Source organism: Vigna unguiculata, chromosome 4 (assembly GCF_037176805.1).
Source record: "Vigna unguiculata cultivar grain cowpea cultivar isolate G323 ecotype 2 chromosome 4, ASM3717680v1, whole genome shotgun sequence".
Classification (NCBI taxonomy): Eukaryota; Viridiplantae; Streptophyta; class Magnoliopsida; order Fabales; family Fabaceae; genus Vigna; species Vigna unguiculata.
The window spans coordinates 32,379,974-32,397,901 of record NC_140795.1 but is presented as its reverse complement, the minus strand read 5'-3'; positions in this window follow the sequence as shown (position 1 = coordinate 32,397,901).

Sequence of the window (17,928 nt, the reverse complement as noted above, 5' to 3'; positions counted from 1 at the left end):
TAATGAGTTAGAAAATAAAAAATAATTAGATAAAATATATCGAAATAGTATTCTACACACGATGAAAATAAACAAAAAATTAAAATATTAAAAAATTAACAAATATGTGTCTTAGAAACAATTTGAGAGACTATTGAAAGAAATCGCCCAAAGAAAAACAAATGTATAATTAAGGGTATGATAAGATAAAAAATACCTTAGAGATCTAAATAAGACGAACCTGACAACCAAGACGGGTCAGACAGGCTCTACGACTAAGACGAGACAGACGTTCCCGACGATCAAGATGGGCTAGACAAGCTCGATGACCAAGACCGACCAGACATGCCCGATAACCAAGAAGAATTGGATGGGCCCGAAGACCAAGATAGTCTAGATGAACCCAACGACCAAAACCTGTTGGACATGCCAACGATCAAGATGAGTTGGACGGGCCTGACAATCAAACGAGTTAGATAGGCTCGATAACCCAAACAGGTTCGGTGGGCCTAACGACCCACACGTTTCGGTCGAGTCGTGTAGACTCGATGACAAAGACGGGCAAGAAGGAACAAACGACCAAGACGAACTGGACGGGTCTGAAGACCAAAACATGCAAGACGAACTGAAAGACTAAGACAGGTCAAACCGGCCTGACGACCAAGACAGGGCGGACGTGCCCGAACGACCAAGACGAGCCAAACGGGCCTTGCAACCAAAAGCTATCGGACGGGCCTAACGATTATGACAGGTCGAACAGACCCGATAACCCAAACAGGTTGGGCGGGTCCGACAACCCAAACAGCTTGCGTGAGCCTAACGACCCACACATGTCGGTCAAGCCCGATGAATCATATGGGTCGTGCAGACTCGATGAGAAAGACTGGCAGGAAGGGCTCAACGACCAAGACGGATTAGATAGGCCCAACGACCAAAACGAATCAAACGAGATCGATGACAAAGACTGATCAGACGACCTGATGACCAAGATGGACCGAAAGGGCCTGATGACCAAGACTGGTCGGATAAGCCCGACAACACAAATAGGTCGGACGGGCCTGATGACCAAAAAACGTCAGGCGGGCTCGATGACCTATACATGTCGGGCGGGCCCCACGATTCGAACGTACTAGGCTACTTGACAACACAAATGGGTTGGGAGAACCCGACATCCCAAACAAGCTCGATGACCAAAACAGATCAACCGGGTTTGACAACCCTCACGGGTCGTGCGACCCATGAATGTCGAGCGAGCTCGAAGACCTAAATGTATTAGGTAGGCCCAAAGATCTGTATGACTTGACCGACCCAACAACATTGACACGTGTGACCAACCCAACAAACCTGACCAGACAGACGAACTTGACAGGCATGACTTGCCCGTATGGGTCGTCGGGCTAGTTAGGCTTGTTTGGATCTTTAGGCTGACCCAGCTTGTCGGGGTTTCCCGACCGACCTAGCCCGTTTGGGTCGTTAAGTCAGACCAGCTCGGCTTGGTAGTCGAGTTGGCCTGCCCCATTTGAGTCCTCGAGCTTCGTTTCCAAATTTATCATGAATTCAAAACATAATTAAGCTTAAAATAAATATTGTTAAAATGAAATTTTATCTCATAAGAAATTCAGTTTTTTATCCAAACAAGAAATTGAAATGTAAGGTATTTTAATTTCTTTATCCAAACAAGTTATTTAGAAAATGAAGGGAATTTAATTGCAAGCAATTCAAATACAATGCATTTCAATTTCTTAGCATTGTTGAAATGTTTCATTCAAACACAAGATAAGTGAAATTGGATTTGCTCACTCTAGTCAAGGAAATTCAACTCATTAAAGACTAAAACAAACGTAGCAAGCGAATGTAAAGATACTAGATCAGAGACTACAATTCACACATGCCAAATAGTAAAGCTTTGATTAATAAAACTAAACATAAATACAGATTCAAACATAAATAACCATTTTATGTATACTATCGTTCTCCTTTGGGAGATCCATTAATACACAAACATAATGATGTTAATCATATCATAACAATAATGATAATTAAAATATGTATCAATTAGAATCACCTAATACCTTTGGGTATATAAATAAAACTAGTGACACATAAAAAATTGTGACTTTAATAGCATGGTTCAATTCCTTTCGGATATTACGAAAGTGGGGCAAATTTTGAAAAAATTTCCATCTAAGGCAAGTCATTCAAAGCTGGAACGACTTCATTATGAAGAATTCATGCCAATCACACACGACTTCACTTAAATTGAGTTAAAGTCGTGCCAAAACGTTGAGACTTTAGTGTATAACTTGTTGTCGTCAAATGGTCACACGACTTTAATTAAAAATTAATTACAAAACAAAGTAAAGTCGTGCCAAAATGGAACGACTTCAGTAATGCTTCTAAAATGAATAAGTCACATTATTATGGTCCAACTTCGTTGTGTAATGAAGTCTCCTCATTTTGATATGACTTCTGTTGTGGGAAAAAAGATAAAATTGACGCTGTAAACCCATGCTTTTATTGCAACAAAATTTTCTAAGTTTTATATATCTTTTTCAGCTTATTTGATCAACTACGTATAACAGAAATAAGTGAGGCATGTAACCCACTAGATCTATACATATATAGATGTTAAGAATGTGGTATATGAATGAATGTGGTTGAAATTTGAATAAATGTAGGCAACCATGCATGCATATTTATACATGTTAAATCACCATGATAACAATATAATGATTTTGCAAACCACACTACTGAATAACTCCATTAAACAAAACATGCCACCACGACACTACCACATTATGAATGTGGTTGAATCATGAATTATTCACCTATTATGCAACCAACCCATACATATAGTACATGGCATTAAGAATCGACCTAGAATTGCTTTATAATGACCATTCTGAAGAAAAAAAAAACTAACTATCACGATGAAGAACCCTTGGAAGTATAAAAAATAAAAGTTCCTACACATGATAAACCGAAGATGTATACATCACATGTGTAGTGATGGACGTCCTTAGTGTAGGAGAGGAAGGAGGTCCATGGAAGACACCAAAAAGAAGATGAAATGCAGCGGAAATGAAGATAAGAGCAAGAAGAGCTCTAGGCAATGAAGGTTTTTGGTGAAGATGAAGAGTAGAAGTGGAGCTATGGTATGGAAGGTGGCTAGAGGAGATGAAGGAGAAGGTTAGCCATGTGTGCTCTCAAAATAATAGAAGAGTGGAGTGATCTCAACACCAACATTCTATTAGAAATTTCAAGAGTTAAAATGTACAAATGGTCTACTTTTGGCTTTTATATGTGAGTCTAAAAGCTAGACTAATTCTTGGCCCTTAGATCAAGCTTGGAGGAGAAGCTTTAATCATCACCCTTGGATGGTGGCTTGGAGAAGGAAGGCATCTTCCTAGCCTTTGGATGAAGACTTGGAAAAGAAGACACTCTCTTAGCCCTTGGATGAAGGAGGCACATGGGTGGAGTGTGGACTTGGCTCCATGGGATGCATGATCCATGAGGTGTAGGAAGGAATGTTGACTTCCACTTAGTCCACCTTTGACCTTTGGTAGCTCATGGCCAAATCTCCTATTGGGCTTAGTCAAGCCCAATTTATCAATTTAACTACACATTGTTTGACTTATTATTCAAGAAAAATAAGGCCTAAACAATGGCCCAATTTAAATTTATACTACTTCCTTCATGCATCATCTCATATTTTAGATATTTCTTTAGCCCATGTGAATAATGTAAAAAGCCCATGATTGACAAGATCATCTTGTGAGAGGCCTATGTGAATCTTTCTCATCATGCTTCTAGTGATTGGGCCTTGATGTGGGCTTGGGCTTGTTGATGCACTTGAGCTTGGGCTTGTTGGAGTCACATCATGTAGTACTGGGAATCTTTAACACTCGTACTTTCATTTGATGCAATCACCTTAGTCATTGTGTGGTCAACATTGTATGTATATCATTTCTTGGGCATTGTAGAAGTGAAGATGAATATAACAACAACAAAAGCATACAACATCAATTTTGTCTTTTTTTCCCCACAATAGAAGATGTACGAAAATGAGGAGACTTTACTACACGAAGAAGTCATGCCATAAGAATACAACTTCTTCATTTCAGAAGTATAATTGAAGTTGCGTCATCTTGGCACGACTTTGCTTTGTCTGATAATTAACTTTTAATCAAAGTCATGTGATCATCTGATGACTTCAACTTAAATACTATAATCTCCTTATTTTGGCACGAGTTCAACTCAATTTAATCTATCCCAGAAAACTATGAAAATGTGTTATTCAATCTCTATGTTTTCCAACCCCTTTTTCTCAATCTATTTCTTAGTCTTTCTTTCTACTCCCACATTTTTTTTTTCTTGATGGCTTAATGTGAAAGAATCTTATGGCTAAAGACACAACCTTAATCCCTTTTATAAATCAATGTCCATCAAGTTGATTTTTATTTTTATTTTATTTTATTATAACTTTTCACAATAACTAATAGGTTCTTATATCTTATTAAATCACATTTGGGTCCATTATAATATTTCAAATGGGCTTCACATAATTCTAACACATAACAGTAACATTATTTTATTGCTTCATGTAAGTATGTTTTACTTGAATTTAAATTTCGATGCGTATGTTAAAAATATTTCATTTGTAATTATTATTAAATTATATATATATATATATATATATATATATATAATTTAATAATAATTTATTTAAAAATTTCTAAATCTATTAAGAGACTTAAAAATTATTTAAGCCTATATTTTTATCTCTTTTATAATGTTATTTTAATTTCATGGTTATTAATAGTTAGTTATCTTTCTTATTAAATAAAATAGTTGTTTAATGTTTGTATTTATTTTTTATAGATTTTTTTTAAGGTAGTTCATTATTCAAACTAAACCCTCGTATAACAAATAACAAACTTATATCTTATTTTCTATAATTATCAAAATATTTGTATCTTGAATGATTTCTTATATGTTAAGTACCTAGTCCCTACTCCAACTCCACACACAAAACTAAAATTCAATTTTACAACAATCCACGATTCTATAACCGAAAAACACCACGCTTTTATGATTAATATATATATATATATATATGATTTATTTATTTATTCATTCATTCATTCAAGTGAATCTATTTCATTAAAAAATAAGAATATTACTTTTGAACAAAAAATATTATGTTAGGTCTGAACCAAAAAAAATCACAATTTTATATTTAATGTATGACACAATAAAATAAAACACTAATTTATATTAAAAAAATTTATTCGTTATAAAAAATAAATATTAATATGGCCTTTATTAAAATTGATTAAAACAAATGATAAAATTATAATTTTAGTGGAGTCGACAAAGTTTCAATTTTGATAGAGCCGATTATATTAAGGTATTTAAATAGAAATTGAATGTGAAAAATTAAAATGAAATACATATTAGGTCTAAAGTTGTTTCAATTTTATTTACAATAAATAATAGGGATAAGAGCAAAAGTAAACACTACATTATATATTGGCATATATTCTAACTAAAATTCAAGTGTTATTGTCTGAAGTAAACAATATATAAATCTAGGGAAAAAGATCGAGAAGAAGAACATAAATAAATATAAGTATAAAAGAATATTTTATTTCGTTTGAATCGAACTTTAAATGAACAATTACTGACTTAATTCCTTACACAATCATAGAAAATGATGGAAAAGAAGTTGAAAAGCACCTTAGCATGGATAATCGCATAAACACTCCCCGGTGAGGCTACAATGAGCACTTGCTCCTCCTCCATATTTCTTTGGGCAATCAACCATGCAATTATCAATTTCACAATAGTCATATAGCTTCACTTCACACACCTTTCCCTCTATCATTTTCAATGGTCCATTGCTTTCTGTTTCAGAAAACATACATAACATATTTAATGTTAAACCATGAGTCTCAACTTCACAAAATTATTTTAAACCAAAAGTCAACTTCAAAACCTTAAATCACATAACAATCTCAATGGAAACAACAATTAGAAGGAGCAAAACCAAAGACACTTTCATCTTCTTTCTCTTAATTTTATTTTCAAACACTCTACTCCTTCCCACATATATAGATGTGTGTGTATGTATATTTCTATGGAATTAATAGCCATTTAATTTTTTTATACATATTTTAAATTTTATCATTAATGTATGTATGTATTTATATTATATTGATGGATATTTCTTGTTTAAATATTTTAAAAATTAATTATTAACCATAAATAAATTAATGAATGTATATTTAAATTTTTTAATTTTAATTATACTAGTAATGTATCTATTTCAATTTCTATACTTACTCTAATGACTAAATATTGTATTAATAAATACTTTTTTAACAATTACCTATTAAATGTATAATTAATTTTTATGTTGAAAATAATAATTGTTATATTTATTAAATATGGTAATTAACATTTATTTATAAGTAAAATTGATATATCCTTTGAATTCATTTGTTATTATATCTATTATTGTTCATGACATCAAATATTGATAAAAAAAATAAAGTTCCAATTTTAGTTGTGAATCATTTTAATGATATTCAAAATGAAAAACTATAAATGACATAAATTTAAGGAAAAAGATGAAATCTTTTAAAGTATTATTTTAATAAAATTTTTGAAATATTAAGTGTGATAAATTATAATTACGTGTTACCATGTCCCAACTCTTTTTATAAAATATAATTTGGATGAATGGGAAATGAAACTTTATATTATCGATGTTATTGTTAACATCAATTGAAAAAGAAAATTACCTAGTTAAACCAATAATGTCCCAAAGGTAAAATGGGAAAAAATTGAAAGTGAGATACATAAATTTATAAAGGAAAAGAAATATGAAAATTCATATTTTTGTATTTTTTATAAATTTTAATAACATATTATAACAGATGTAAACTTTTTCACAAGTCCTCGTGGAATTGGTGCAAGATCAATCCAAACATATAACCAACATTTGAGAACAGAGAAACAATAAAACATGTCGCAGTCTCGCTCCGCTTCTCGCTCAGGCAGAAAGGTCTCGCTCAGACGAGAGGGACTTCTCGTTGAGGCAAGCTCCTTTCGCCTAGGCGAGAACTCGAAGAGTGGGGAACAGTGGCTTGTGCGTTCTCTCGCTTAGGCGAGACCTCCTCGCCTTAGCGAGATAGACTCTCGCTCAAAACAGGAGCTCATCGCCTGAGCGACAGCTCGCAAAACCAACTTGTGCGAGTTGCTGCTAGTCACGCATAGGCGAGGCACGCTCGCTTTGGCGAGAAAACCAGTACCCCCCACTGTTCACGTAGATCAACATACAGATTCATTCGGAACGAACACACACTATACATTCATCTCATTCCAAACATCAATTAATCCTCACAGGCACTAAAAGAGTCCAAAAAAACCAATAATAAGCATTAAACCTTAAAAACAGTAAAGGCTCTAGCTTCCCTTACTTGGAAAGAGCCAGTACGGGACCTCGACACTGAACCACGGGGCACAAAAGCTCTAAGATTAGATTTTTGCGAGCTGGAAACAATGAGTAGAAGTGGCTTTATTACGGAAACCCTAACAATGACCACGAAATTAGACCAGAGAGGGAAAAATTATGAGTTGAAGAGCACTTACGTGAGCAGAACCGAGGTCGAGCTAAACTTGAATCGAATTAGACTTCGAAACCCTAACAGAGCACAGTCATTGGGAGAGAGGAGTAAGACGGTTGATTTTTGAAAGTGAGAAGAGTTAGTAAGGTTAGGGCAATTTAGGGTCCTTGGCTTCTACTGGGCTAGCCCTAGGCCCAACTGGTTTGGGGCAGCCCTTTTAAAATTAGGGCAGAAAAAAATAGGCCTTACAAGCTCCATTAGGTATCTTATTCTAAGTCTATGTTTCAAAATATGTTCTTCAATACCTAATGAACCAAGTATCAAGGTATGGATGGCCAAATCAAAGCAAGCTTTAAGTAAAGAAACAATAATACTAGTATTTAATGGAAGAGACTTATATATATTCAAAGGATTTGATAAATACAAGAGAATTTAGTTTTCCATTATCATTGAGAGCTCAAGCTTACAAAATGGAATATGAAAAAAGGAGATATAAAGAGGAAGAAGAGATTGCTTCTACAAGCCCTAGTAGATAGGGATGACAACGAGGCAGAATGGGGACGGGTTTCGCTATCCCATACCCATCCCCGTAGAAAAAATTCATCCCCATCCCCATATCCAAATCCAATAGGTATCAAACTTTTTTCCCATCCCTATCCCCATCGGGTAACAGGTATAATCTCGTACCCATACCCGTACCCGCTTTCTTACTACTTCAATTACAATCTTAATTAATTTTTATAAAATAATAAATATATTACGGTAAAGGAAACATAATATTATCAAATATTCAATCTTAGGAGGATGGTTTTTCTTTGATATCAAATACTTTGAAATAAATTATAATTGTTTACATTTGGGATTAGAATACCAAATAAAATTTCATGAGAACCAAAACATTTATTAAATTTGCAAACATTAATGAAACCTAGTTGATAATATTCAAAAATATTTTTAAGAAAAATATAAAAGGAATACAAATATTCAAATTAAAATATATTTTAAGTGTTTGTTTATTTCAATTTTTTAAATTCTAATGAATCTCTTTTTTATGCACAAATAAATTTTATAATACATCACTTTAACAAAATGACGCAAAGAACAAATAATAAACATAATAATAAAATTTTGACATAGATCTTGTATCTTTTGATCTCCAATATAGGTTGGATGATGATAAAAAAATATTCATGGCAATTACATTAAAGTTTTATATTCTAGTAAATAAAAGTTATTTATAATGAAACAATTACAATATGATTAATAATGAGTTAGAAAATAAAAAATAATTTGATAAAATATATCGAATTAGTATTCTACACATGATGAAAATAAACAACAAATAAAAATATTAAAAAATTAACAAATGTGTGTCTTAGAAACAATTTGAGAGACTATTGAAAGAAATCGCACAAAGAAAAACAAATGTATAATTAAGGGTATGATAAGATAAAAAATATCTTAGAGATCTAAGTAAGACAGGCCCGACAATCAAGACGGATTAGACAGACTCGACGACCAAGACGGGACGGACGTTCCCGACCATCAAGATGGCCAGACGGGCTCAATGACCAAGACCGACCGGATGCCCGATAACCAAGACGGATTGGACGTGTAACATCCCATCCAGATATTACGGTTTTAAATAAAATAAACTAGAAATAATATGTCAGCGTCATTTATTAAATCTCATTTCCCAAAACACAGGAAATTTAAAACTTCATTACATAGTCAAAAATAAACCAAAATCCATAAGTATAAATAAGATTGTAATTATCCAAAAGTCCAGAATATCCATAATTACAATTTATTTGAAATCATAAAAACTTCATAAAAGTTCTAATAAAAATCTCCCAAGTCTAGCCTCGCTCCGACTCTATGCCTCACCAGATCCACCTGCACATCATCTGCTCTCGTGTACCACGTACACGATCATCGCCAAACACAAGCAGATAGGGTGAGCTAAAGGAATATAAACATATGCAACAATTTATATAACAAAACACACACATTAAAGGAACTCCATCTTGTGGTCTCATCACACATGGCCACCACCATGTGATCCATGTTCTACGTCTTTGGTTGATAATCTCAAGCTATCGTTGTTGTCCAACCTACAAGCCACCACTTGTAGAACACATGCGGGAACACTCGTTATTCCGAGCCACAACTCAAAGAATACTTGTGTTACTCTCCATCCTGAGCCACAACTCCAAGAATACTCCAGCATCTAACCCTTGAGATATCACCCAAAGCCTCATAGACCACGTACATCCAAAGCAAGCAAAACACAATGCCTACTTCATCAAAAAGTCGCCTGGCGCTCCACACAAGTCGCCAGGCGCAAAAGACTTCTAGACCGCCTGGCGGGGGACACGTGTCGCCAGGCGCTAAGCGCCTCTAATGCTACTATTTCTACAAGTATCGCATGGCGGGACAACCCTTATCACCAAGCGCAACACACTTCAATTCTCTACTGGTCTCGTAGCTATCGCCTGACAATCGAACACCACCGTCAGTCGCTACACCAGTACTTGTGCAGTACTAGTTTTTAAGCACCCGAAACAAAGTAAAATCAATCCATTCACATTTCATATATATTCTGCCCCCTTTAAACCCATGCTAGCATTCAATTCTAACTTATGATAACGCATGCTCAAACAAGTATGAACAACAATGTTCTAACAATTTAAGCACATGATCTTAGGCACCAATACAAATTAATATTGACACACATGCATTCATCAATAACCAATTCTCCACATGTGACTAACCCAAAGGGAGATTCAAATTGATACAGACTTACTACATAACCCAATCATGCTTCATTAGAAGTTACTTGAAATTATCAAGAGCTTATTCATGTATTTTAAATACTCCAAAATCAGCAATATTGAGTAACGTATAACTCTAGCTGATGACATTCAAATCAAATCTCCACCGTTCAAATTGAATAACTACATGTTGTGAACCACATGTCATATTTTCACCTAAATCGAACGGTTAACGAACTAGAAAATGTAGTTTTACGAAAACTACGCAAACTAGAAAAATGGTGGCGCCTAGCGCCCAAAAGTGAGGAAGGTGGCGCCTGGCGAGACTAAACTACCGCCCGGTAGTTCCTGTTGCGCGAAAGTACGAAAAACAGGGTTTTTCGTGAATAGAACATGCACATATCTGGTATGGCGCCTGGCAGTCAATTGGGTGCCGCCAAGCGGTTCCTGTTGTTCCAGGAACACATAAATTTTCTCAGCACCTACGAACTTTATCCAACTCCTACAATTCTGATTCCACTTGATTCACGATCCAATAAGCTGCATTCACGTGTTTATATTCATTATTCCTTCATAAGACTCCTCCATATACGAAATTCCACTAACCTTACCACTTAATCTAGTGCGACTACGAAATCTCCAATTCATCAACCCAAAAATTGATATTCATGCAATTTTCACCCAATCGAACCTTCAATGTTATATACTTTAGCAAATTCGGGCTTTCAATCATTTCCAAATAGTTGACACTATCTTTTCCCCTGAACAGAACTAACCCAGAAACCCCAAAACACTAAAATTGAGCCAAATTGACTCGCGTCGCCTGGCGGGTGTTCATCACCGCTAGGTGGTTCATAAAAAACCCAGAAAGCTGGGTGTGCAATCATGTGTCGCCTGGCGACGCGAGCCTTGCTGCCTGGCGGTTCCATCTCTGGAACCCCAAAATAACCCAAAAAAATGAGTCGCCTAGCGGTGGTTCATCACCCGCCAGGCGGTTTCTGGAAAATTCCAGAAACACGAAAATTACATGATATAGGCAGGTTATATACATCCAATTTTTCATACATTTCATACCATTTAACAACACAAAATAAAAGTACGGTTCCAGCTCCCCTAACCTGGATATCTTTGCTCCTAAGACAATTTCTTGCAATTCTTTATGATCTCCAATGGTCTCCCCTTGACTCTCCACCCAAAAACTCTAAATCTCTCCACAATTCAACTCTAGTTAGTGCTCTGAAAATCTGCAGCCCACTACCCTCACAATAATAGTTTTGTTTTCCTCTCTAATTCCCTTATCTTTCACCATTACAACCAAATAATTACCCCATTTACTAAAAAAACGAGAATTAATTGGAGTAAGGTTAATGGCCATTCAAGAGCCATTATTAGATGATTTTCCAGCCCTTCCTTGGCTGCCCATTCAGCTAGGATTTCCTCTGCCCTTTCACATTCAAGCCAAAACTAATTTTAGCAAAAAGAAAGTTTACTTTGGTTCCACCAAGGTTTGAACTCATACCATACCAATGTCAAATCAATGCATAACCATTTAATAAATTCATGTTTTGTGATAATTCTGATAATTCTAAGATTTTATTATCACTCAACATGATCATGCACATAATTAAAATAATAACAATTAAATAACACATAGTACTCGAACCTAAGTCCTCTCAATCCAACCAAGTACTCTCAACCATTTGAGCTAGTACTTTTCCACGTCATAAACCTTAACTTTAAAGTATCATAAAGGCTCTCATACCCATATTTATTACATAATTATTTATTTACTTATTTAAATTATACGGGTCTTACAGGACGAACTCGACGACCAAGACAGTCTAGATGGACCCAATGACCAAAACCTGTTGGACAAGCCCAACGATCAAGACAAGTCAGACGGACCCGACAATCAAACGAGCCGGGTAGGCTCGATGACCCAAACAGGTTCGACGGGCCTAAAGACCCACACGTTTCGGTCGGCCCGTGTAGACTCGATGACAAAGACGGGCAAGAAGGGCCCAACGACCAAGACGGATCGGATGGATTTAATGAACAAAACAAGCAAGACGAACCCGAAGACTAAGACGGGTCAAACGGGCCCGATGCCAAGTCGGGCAGGATAGGCTAGACGAACAAGATCGATTGGTCATGCTGGTATAACTAAGACGGATCTGACGACCAAGACGGACCAAACGGGCCCTACAACGAAAACCTATCGGACGGGCCCAACGATTATGACAGGTCGAACGAACTCAATAACCCAAACACGTTGCACGAGTCTGACAACCCAAACAGCTTGCGTGAGCGTAACGACCCACACATGTCGGTCGAGCCCGATGAATCATACGGGTCATGCAAACCTGATGACAAAGACGGGCAAGAAGGGCTCAACAACCAAGACGGGTCAGATAGGCCCAATGACCAAAACTGGTCAAACGAGATTGATGACCAAGATTGTTCAGACGGCCTGACTACCAAGATGGATCGAAAGGGCCTGATGACCAAGACTGGTCGGACAAGCTCGAAAACACAAATAGGTCAGACAGGCCTGATAACCAAAAAAGGTCAAGCAGGTCCGATGACCCACACATGTCAGGCGAGCCCCACGATCCTGACGTACTGGGCTGTCTGACAACACAAATGGGTTGGGTGAGCCCGACGTCCCAAACAAGCTCGATGACCGAAAGAGATCAACCGGGTTTGACAACCCTCACGGGTCGGGCGGTCCCATGGGTGTTGGGCGAGCTCAAAGACCTAAATGTGTTAGGTAGGCCCAACGATCTGTACGACCCGACCTACCACACAACATTGACATGTGCGACCAACCCAACAAACCCGACCACACCGACGAACTTGAGAGGCATGACTTGCCCGTATGGGTCGTCGGGCTAGTTAGGCCTATTTGGATCGTACCGCCGACTCAGCCTGTCAGGGTTTCCCGACCAACCTGGCCCGTTTGGGTCGTTAAGTCAGACCAGCTCGGCTTGGTAGTCGAGTTGGCCCGGCCCATTTGAAATGAAATATTGTTAAAATGAAATTTTATCTCATAAGAAATTCAGTTGTTTATTCAAACAAGAAATTGAAATGTAAGGTATTTTAATTTCTTTATCCAAACAAGTTATTTAGAAAATGAAGGAAATTTAATTGCAAGCAATTCAAATACAATGCATTTCAGTTTCTTAGCATTGTTGAAATTCTTCATTCCAACACAAGGTAAGTGAAATTGGACTTGCTCACTCTAGTCAAGGAAATTCAAGTCATTGAAGACTAAAACAAACATAGCGAGCAAATGTAAAGATACTAGATCAGAGACCACAATTCACACATGCCAAATAGTAAAGTTGTGATTAATAAAACTAAACATAAATACAGATTCAAACATAAATAACCATTTTGTGTATACTATCGTTCTCCTTTGGGAGATCCACTAATACACAAACATAATGATGTTAATCATATCATAACAATAATGATAATTAAAATATGTATCAATTAGAATCACCTAATACCTTTGGATATATAAATAAAACTAGTGACACATAAAAAATGTGGTTTTTAATAGCATGGTGCAATTCCATTAAAATATTACGAAAGTGGGGCAAATTTTGAAAAAATTTCCACCTAAGGCAAGTTGTGCAAGCTGGAACGACTTCATTATGAAGAATTCATGCCAATCACACACGGCTTCACTTAAATTGAGTTAAAGTCGTGCCAAAACGTTGAGACTTTAGTGTATAACTTGTTGTCGTCAGATGGTCATACGACTTTGATTAAAAGTTAATTACACAACAAAGTAAAGTCGTGCCAAATTGGAACGACTTCAGTTATGCTTCTAAAATGAATAAGTCACATTATTATGGTACAACTTCTTTGTGTAATGAAGTCTCATCATTTTGATATGACTTCTGTTGTGGGAAAAAAGATAAAATTGACGCTGCAAACCCATGCTTTTGTTGCGACAAAATTTTCTAAGTTTTATATATCTTTTTCAGCTTATTTGATCAACTACATATAACAGAAATAAGTAAGGCATGTAACCCACTGGATCTATACATATATAGATGTTAAGAATGTGGTATATGAATGAATGTCGTTGAAATTTCAATAAATGTAGGCAACCATGCATGCATATTTATATATGTTAAATCACCATGATAACAGTATAATGATTTTGCAAACTCCACTACTCAATAACTCCATTAAACAAAACATGCCACCACGACACTACCACATTATGAATGTGGTTGAATCATGAATCATTCACCTATTATGCAACCAACCCACAAATATAGTACATGGCATTAAGAATCACTTAGAATTGCTTTATAATGAGCATTTTGAAGAAAAAAAACTAACTATCACGATGAAGAACCCTTGGAAGTATAAAAAATAAAAGTTCCTACACATGAAAAACCAAAGATGTATACATCACATGTGTAGTACTGGGAATCTCTACCACCCGTACTTTCATTTGATGCAACTACCTTTGTCATTGTGTGGTCAAAATTGCATGTATATCATTTCTTGCGCATTGCAGAAGTGAAGATGAATATAACCACAACAAAAGCATACAACATCAATTTTGTCTTTTTTTCTTCCACGATAGAAGATGTACCAAAATGAGGAGACTTTACTATACGAAGAAGTCGTGCCATAAGAATGCCACTTATTCATTTCATAAGCATAATTGAAGTTGCGTCATCTTGGCACGACTTTGCTTTTTCTGATAATTAACTTTTAATCAAAGTCATGTGATCATCTGATGACTTCAACTTAAATACTAAAATCTCCTTATTTTGGCACGAGTTCAACTCAATTTAATCTATCCCAGAAAACTATGAAAATGTGTTATTCAATCTCTATGTTTTCTAACCCCTTTTTCTCAATCTATTTCTTGGTCTTTCTTTCTTTTCCCACATTTTTTTTCTTGATGGCTTAATGGCTAAAGACACAACCTTAATCCCTTTTATAAATCAATGTCCATCAAGCTGATTTTTATTTTTATTTATTTTATTTTACTATAACTTTCCATAATAACCAATAGGTCCTTATATCTTACTAAATAACGTTTGGGTCCATTATAATATTTCAAATGGACTTCACATAATTCTAACACATAACAGTAACATTATTTTATTGCTTCACACAAGTATTTTTTACTTGAATTTGAATTTCAATACGCATGCTAAAAGTATTTCATTTGTAATTACTGATACTTTTTAATATATATATATATATATATATATATATATATATATATATATATCACAAATTTAATAGTAATTTATTTAAAATTTTCTAAATCTATAAGAGACTTAAAAATTATTTAAGCCTATATTTTTATCTCTTTTATAATGTTATTTTAATTTCATCCATATTATTAGTTAGTTATCTTTCTTATTAAATAAAATAGTTGTTTAATGTTTGTATTTATTTTTTACAATTTTTTTTAAAGTAGTTCATTATTCAAACTAAACCCTCGTATAACAAATAACAAACTTATTTCTTATTTTCCAGAATTATCAAAATATTTGTATCTTGACTGATTTCTTATATGTTAAACACCTAGTTCCTACTACAACTCCACACATAAAACTAAAATTCAATTTTACAACAATCCACGATTCTATAACTGAAAAACACCACGCTTTTATGATTAATATATATATATATATATATATATATATTGATTTATTTATTTATTTATCCATTCATTCATTCAAGTGAATCTATTTCATTAAAAACATAAGAATACTACTTTTGAACAAAAAAATATTATGTTAGGTTTGAAAAAAAAATCACAATTTTATATTTAATGTATGACACAATCAAATAAAACAATAGTTTATATTAAAAAAGTTATTCATTATAAAAAATAAAAATTAATATGACCTTTATTAAAATTGATTAAAAAGAATGATAAAGTTATAATTTTAGTGGAGTTGACAAAGTTTTAATTTTGATAGGGCCGATTATATTAAGGTATTTCAATAGAAATTGAATGTGAAAAATTAAAATGAAATACATAAATTTAATAAAGGAAAAATGTTACACAATTTATTTACATTTTTTATAACATGTTATTAGGTCTAAAGTTGTTTCAATTTTATTTACAATAAATAATAGGGATAAGAACAAAAGTAAACACTGCATCATATATTGGCATATATTCTAACTAAAATTCAAGTGTTATTGTTTGAAGTAAACAATATATAAATTCAGGAACAAAGATCGAGAAGAAGAACATAAATAAATATAATGATAAGAGAATATTTTTATTTCGTTTGAATCGGACATTAAAGGAACAATTAGTGACTTAATTCCCTACACAATCATAGAAAATGTTGGAAAAGAAGCTGAAAAGCACCTCAGCATGGATAATCACATAAACACTCCCCGGTGAGGCTACAATGAGCACTTGCTCCTCCTCCATATTTCTTTGGGCAATCAACCATGCAATTATCAATTTCACAATAGTCATATAGCTTCACTTCACACACCTTTCCCTCTATCATTTTCAATGGTCCATTGCTTTCTGTTTCACAAAACATACATAACATATTTAATGTTAAACCATGAGTCTCAACTTCACAAACTTATTTTAAACCAAAAGTCAACTTCAAAACCTTAAATCACATACCAATCTCAATGGAAACAACAATTAGAAGGAGCAAAACCAAAGACACTTTCATCTTCTTTCTCTTAATTTTATTTTCAAACACTCTACTCCTTCCCACATATATAGATGTGTGTGTATGTATGTTTTTATGGAATTAATAGCCATTTAATTTTTTTATACATATTTTTAATTTTATCATTAATGTATGCATGTATGTATTTATATTATATTGATGGATATTTCCTGTTTAAAGATTTCAAAAATTAATTATTAATCATAAATAAAATAATGTATGTATATTTAAATTTTTTAATTTTAATTATACTAGTAATAATGTATCTATTTCAATTTCTATACTTACTCTAATGACTAAATATTGTATTAATAAATACTTTTCTAACAATTACCTATTAAATGTATAATTAATTTTTATGTTGAAAATAATAATTATGTTATATTTATTAAATATCGTAGTTAACATTTATTTATAAGTAAAATTGATAAATCCCTTTAAATTAATTTGTTATTGTATCTATTATTGTTCATGACATCAAATACTCATAGAAAAAAAATAAAGTTCCAATTTTAGTTGTGAATCATTTTAATGATATTCAAAACGAAAAACTATAAATGACATAAATTTAAGAAAAAAAATTAAATCTTTTAAATTATTATTTTAATAAAATTTAAATATTTAAGTGTGATAAATTATAATTACGTGTTATAACATATAATTTGGATGAATTAACATCAATTGAAAAAAAAAATTACATAGTTAAACCAATCATGTCCCAAGGGTAAAATGGAAAAAAATTGAAAGTGAGATACATAAATTTATAAAGGAAAAGAAATATGAAAATTCATATTTTTTTTATTTTTTTAAAAATTTAATAACATATTATAACAAATGTAAACTTTTTCA